General features: G+C 37.2%; 1 pseudogene; it reads right to left on the minus strand.

The window, feature by feature from the left end:
• Nucleotides 1-915: 915 nt before the first annotated feature.
• Nucleotides 916-2,568, minus strand: LOC149580222 (aldehyde oxidase GLOX pseudogene; annotated as a pseudogene).
• Between the last annotated feature and the right edge of the window lie 3,590 nt (nucleotides 2,569-6,158).

Here is a 6,158-nt window from a genome sequence, read left to right on the forward strand (position 1 = left end):
ATGGAATTTATATAATAATAACATTATCATAGAATATGCCTGAAATGAATGTCTTCTCAATTAAAAGAGAGGATCTAATATTTAAAAATCCTAATTTTATGCTTCTCAAGTTCTTTATCATAATTTCAAGTAAATACAAATTCTTAAAATAACGTTTTGTTTTATAATATATTTATTATTGAAATGTTGAAAATTATTTTAAAAATAAGAATTATGTCAAGTAATGTTTCACTGGCTAATATCACGTGATTATTACTTTTTCAATTTTAAAATACATTTCACTGAATTATAACTTCTCATAAATTGATAATGACGACTAACGATTTTAAACTTGGACGATCATTATTAGATATTAAATTGATAAATAAAATTACAGCCATTAAAGAAATGAGCCTTTAAATACCTAAGAAATCAGTGGTTGTTTCCGTCACTTCGTTGTATGGTCTACCCTCTGCAGGAACTTTTAAAAGATCCGGAGGCAGTGGATTGGATAAGAAAAAATATTTTCATCTCCAGTCGAAACCAAACGGTCTGTCAAATTAACTCATTCACAGTCATAGCCTAGATTGAATTGTTTGATTGATTTAATGCTGGTTATACGTATTAAAAGGAAAAACCTACTATTTTCATCTTTCTCTGTATTACTAACATTACAACTGATTAGCTTTTCTTATCAGTGGAGAAAAATGCATAATTTAAAAAACATCAGGTTCAAAAAAGCAACCGATAAAATTCCATTTACATTTCACTTTGATTACTACCATCAAAGTAAAAATTCTATTTCTATATTCATTTCACATTTTTTTTCTAACACCAAACTATTTCCACTGCTCAAGGACCTTGGTTTTTTCTTTTTCCAGAGTCCCTGCGACAGCAATATATATATATACTAAATATCAAGTCCTCCAGTTGTTACTAATTAATGAAACGAATCCAGTCGGCCTGGCTGGGAATACCTGCATTAACAACGGTGAGCAAGTAATAACCCGAAGGAGCCGCCACTGAGCTTGGCGGCGCCGTCAAACCCACAACGTACCCCTTGTCACCTTTCAAAACTTCTGTCGCCGCCAGAGACAGCATTCTCTGGTTCATGGCCACAGTATGCGTCGTGAAAGGAGGGGCATAAGCATAAAACAAAACATCAGGACTAGGCCTCAGAATGAGAGAAAAACGGACAATGAATCGACCACCGTACTGAATCTCCCTGGCCGATAAAAAAGTAATCTTGGGCCTTCTCCGGTCATAATGTGGGTGCAGATAATAAGGACTGTACGCTTCCACGCGGAGCTCAGTCGGAAACGGCACACCGGAGAAATGGTAGCCCAAATTGGGGTTGCTTCCAGCGACCAGAACTCTGCCGTCGGGAAGAACAATGGCAGAAGAATGATACATGCGAGGAATTGGCGACGCAGCAAGAACAGTGAATCTTTTCCCCCGGGGCTTCGTGGGTCTGTAGAGCCAAGCGTTCGTCACCGGTTCTCGAGCTCGTTGGAACCCGGCTGTACCGTTTTGGGCACCATTAATTATCAGAATCTCCCCGTTTGGAAGAATGATCATGTCGGCCATTATCCTCGGCCCGGGCATCTCCTCCATACGCCAGAACGGGTTCTGTGAAGTGATCTCCATTCTCCCGCAGCTGTTCAACGCCGTCAGAAAAGTTTCCGGCCGTTGGGCAACCTCGTAGGCTCCCAACCCCGCTCCTCCGCAGATCATGACTTCCACGCGTGTGAAATTGTCGGATGACTCGAGCGGTAGCATGACAGACGAAGCGGACGACGGGTAGTTTCTTGCTCCGCCGCCTGGCATTTTTGGGAACGTTCTGACGACACGATTGTGTGTGTAGTCGAGGAGAATTGAGTCCCTGTTGGCGAAGATAAAGAGATTGCCATCGGAACTGAGATGCAGGAATGGGTACAGATTGTTCTCCTTGGCGTCCGTTGTCTGCACCAGAAACGGCAGCTGGAAGACACCTTCTTCATGGGTGCGCTTCGGAATGAACTCGTAGCTTGTCGATCTGCGGCCTCCCACGACGATGACCCGATTGTCCGGGAGAATCTGATCGGAAGCGTACCATCGTGGGGATGAGAGCTTTGTTCGGGACTCGATCCAGTCGCAGGAGCTGTTGGAGCACGGTGTGAAGGACCGGATGATCCGGTTGCCGTTGTTCCAGCCGCCGGTCTGGAGGAGCGTTCCGTTGCTGAGAAACGAACCCGAGGAGCACCACGTGTCGGTGACGAGATGCAGAGGCCTGACCTTGTTGGTGGCGATGTCGTACTCCACCGAGTGCGCCCAGCAGTCTTGTTTCGCCCGTTTAATGATTCCGCTGTTGTTGCACGGCGGGTCGGTTCTCCTTATCTGCGATCGCCCGGCCTTCGTCTGGTCGAATATGAGGACTTTGTTGGTTTGTGTGAGCGCCATGTGCATTGCCGAGACTCCGGCGTTCTCCAGCATAAGCTCCCATCTCCCCTTGTGCGCATTCTCTCCTTGGACTCTCAAACAACTGGTTACATAAAACAGAAGCACCATGATCTGTACCAGAGCTCGGCATGATACGAATTGACGGTTCATTGTGCTGGAAGATTGGAGATCAGATCTACCATCTTGGGCTATAATGCAACTAAAAATGTTTTGAACTGAGTCGAGAGATACAGTGAAACGAGGAGTGGATACAGAAAAGAAAGGAAATTTTGCTGGAGAGAAATATATTTGCTTTTCTCATAGATTGTTGCCTTTATAAACACATGCGGACTGCACCTTTGAAAAAATTGCCTTATATGGCAGTGCAATCAAGCACCGAAAATTGAGGAGATTTGTTATCGTTTATGGCAAACTTGTCTGAACTCCGAGTCTCCGCACTCATAGAACACTCAGAAATGTTTCGTGTTTCGACGAGTTTGATTGAATGAGTTTAAGACTTTCTAAAGGAAATTCTGATCCAGCATCGGACTACTTGGAAGGAATTTTGTCATCTCAATCATCTGGTCAAATGACTGCTGTTGTTTCAGAGTGTCTTTGCTCAAGGTAGAAGGTTGGGTATTTATAGATACTGAATTGTTTTCGTTTTCTGCCACTGGGAGTACATTTCTTGATGAGTGAGATGGAGTTATATTTTTTTAGTGTTTGCAAAATAGATACACGCGAGTTAACGTAAAATTAGGGTAAATATGAGACGGTTAGTAATCCTGCTGGCCGATATTCTAAATATTCAAATTTCTAATTAAATGGTTAGATATAGCTCAGTGACAGCCGGAACTGCTATTCTAGAGTGCATTCATGTATAAGACTATAAGTTACTGAACATCTATATCAGAGTTTCGGCAGAGTGTTTACAATCATCTAGGACTATCCTACGCTAGATGCTATTATCAATTTTATACATCATTATGGTGAAATCGTGTATATCAAATTTGGGTTGGAGAGTATTTAGAAAATATTGCTTCAAATGTTTATAGTCTCCTACTGCTATTTTAAAAGGCTATTAGCAAATTAACAGAACATGAAGCGTAGCATTTATTACATCAAAATTAATTCTGGCTGCTGTTTTTTTTTTCCCTAAAGATTTTTTAAAATGTCTTATAATTCAATTTGACAATTGAAATTTTCCTTTATTTATAATTAATATTATTATTATTTTAGTTATCCTAAATATTATTGTAGAAATGTTCAATTTATTTATATAAAAACTCTTGAACAATTCATTTTTCATACATTTTTTTTGAAAACACTAAACTTTTATACCTATACAAAATTCATGTCAATAGAAACAATGGACATGTTTTCTTGCTTACCCCCTTTATGTAAAAATATCTAAAACATCAATGAAAAATGTGATCAAGTAATGTGTGTGTGCATCCATATAAATATATTATTGTAGCTCATCCATAACAAATATAGGGTTAATAAATCAAGTTTGCAATATTACCCCCTTTAATATGGTAAGTACTTTAACTAAGACTTATAAGCCATCCATTCAGGACTACCCAGGAAAAGGATTTATTTTGGGAAAACTACATTAGGATTAAACAAAGAGGATGATCTAGGAATAACACTTCTCTCTTGCCTCTAAAGCTAATTTTATGGATGAGGAAGTGGGTTAAGAAATTGACTACGATGTCTGCCTAGAGAACTAGGATAATTCCAACTATGAGCATAAGGATCATGAAGCTAAGGATGTTGAGGACATAGATGAGGATATGGAGCAAACATAGTTTGTGGATATTAGAGTGGTTTGTGGATATTAGAGTGGACCCAAGGTTGGAGGAGGCAACCCCTAAGATAAAAAACAAAATTAAGTGGAGGAGATTACCAAAGATACCCCTAATTCTATGCAAGTTGTGCTAGAAGGTATGGAAAGTAAATTATATGGTGATATTCCAGCCTATAGAAAATAACTGAGGCCCTAAAGGCCACTATTCCAAAGTCTATGATCAACATTGAGTATGGTATGATTGTTTCAACTCTTTGAAAAATCCAATAGGAAATGATGAAGAAGGCAATGCTCAGTACTATCACTAGGAAGAGAAAAATGAAGAAGGTGGATATAAATAAAGATGACAAGATTAAGGAAGAGCCCAAGGCTGGACACTCAAAATACTAAAGTGAAGACCTTAGATTCCTCACTAGTGATAAGAAGGCTATTAAAAAATCATTTTGAGTCCTTTTCTTCTTTTCATGTTTGTGTTGAAAGAAGAGAATGCTTGTTTGATATTTTATTCAACATATGGGGGTTACATTTTATAAAGCGTGTTTTGGTAATTGTACTGACATTTTGATATTTACCTTACTAAAAATTAGTTACATATAAGTGTATTAATGCCAACATTCCCCTTAATACATTGATCCTAAAAATGTTAAGACACCTTACCTTGGGGAACCCGACTTAAGGTTTACATGTATCAAAACATGTTGAATACATATTGTAAATACATATTTTGATGTTTTTTTTAAATGAAGTAGAATACCTTAAACTAATAAAGTTTCCATCAATTTTTCATATTACCCTTTGAAAGATGTAGCTTTGAGATGTGTTCTTATGCCAAAAGTCATGAATTTTTTAAAAATTGTCCCTAAGAGATGCGAAATATCTATGCCAAAAGTCTTCAATTAGTCTTGAAAATTTAAATTACCACTAGAATATTTTCTAATAGAATTTACAATACTATCCCTAAATTGGTATTTATCTATTGTTTAGATACATTTTGACCTATTCTGGTAGAAGAAACTATGCCCGACCATCTTGAGAAATACCAACTTTACAAGTTAAAGGACCACAAGAAATACCAAAAAGCATACCTTGAGAAGATACAACTTATCCAATAGCAAGGCCTGAAGAAGACTTGAGGAATTGGATTTTTGTTCTTAGTTCTATTTCTTGAGCTTTATTCTCAGTCTTTTTTAGTTTGTTGGCAAGAATCTCATACTCTTTTCTATTTTTTTAAAATTTTGAATCAATCTTTGATTTCACCTCAGGTTCATTTATCTAGATACCAATAACCATTTTCTTACCTTTTTCTATAACCTTAGTTGCACTATCTATCATACTTATTTCAACCCTAATTTCCTATACTAGTTTATATAGATGTATTTGTGATATGATAGGTCCCTATTTCTCTTCTAAAGAACTCTGCTCAACTTCTCATCTTTGATCCTATATTTCAAGATTTCAACATCACCAAATAAATTCGTATATAAAGATGTAGATCTCTCTTCCAACTTCTTATTATTATTTTTTTTTAAAGTCCATCATTCACATCAAACTTTCTCTCTCCATGACAAAACTCATTGTTATTAAATTTATTTTTGCCTTCTCTGAATGCATACATTTGGCATTTTTTGTAACCTTCTTTCTGAGAATATCCAACTCAATGGGTAAGTCATCTAAATCTCCTATAGTTTCTCGTGATTCTATAGTATCACCGAGATCTATAAGATTTTTCCCAATAAAAGGATTTTTCTTAGGATTAGTTCTAGTGGGTTGTGTAATCTTTGATTTCATATGATGATCCATTACTTTTACAACATTCCACTTCAAATAAAACTCTCCAATGAATGATACCATTTTATGTTGGTAGATCAACTCTTGCTAAATACAAGTTTTGAAAAATCTAAGTACCCAATATTCTCATATCTTGGACTTAGAGACGAGAACTCTTTTTCCT

Source organism: Cupressus sempervirens, chromosome 1 (genome assembly GCF_028749045.1).
Source record: "Cupressus sempervirens isolate cs-2001-9-10 chromosome 1, ASM2874904v1, whole genome shotgun sequence".
Classification (NCBI taxonomy): Eukaryota; Viridiplantae; Streptophyta; class Pinopsida; order Cupressales; family Cupressaceae; genus Cupressus; species Cupressus sempervirens.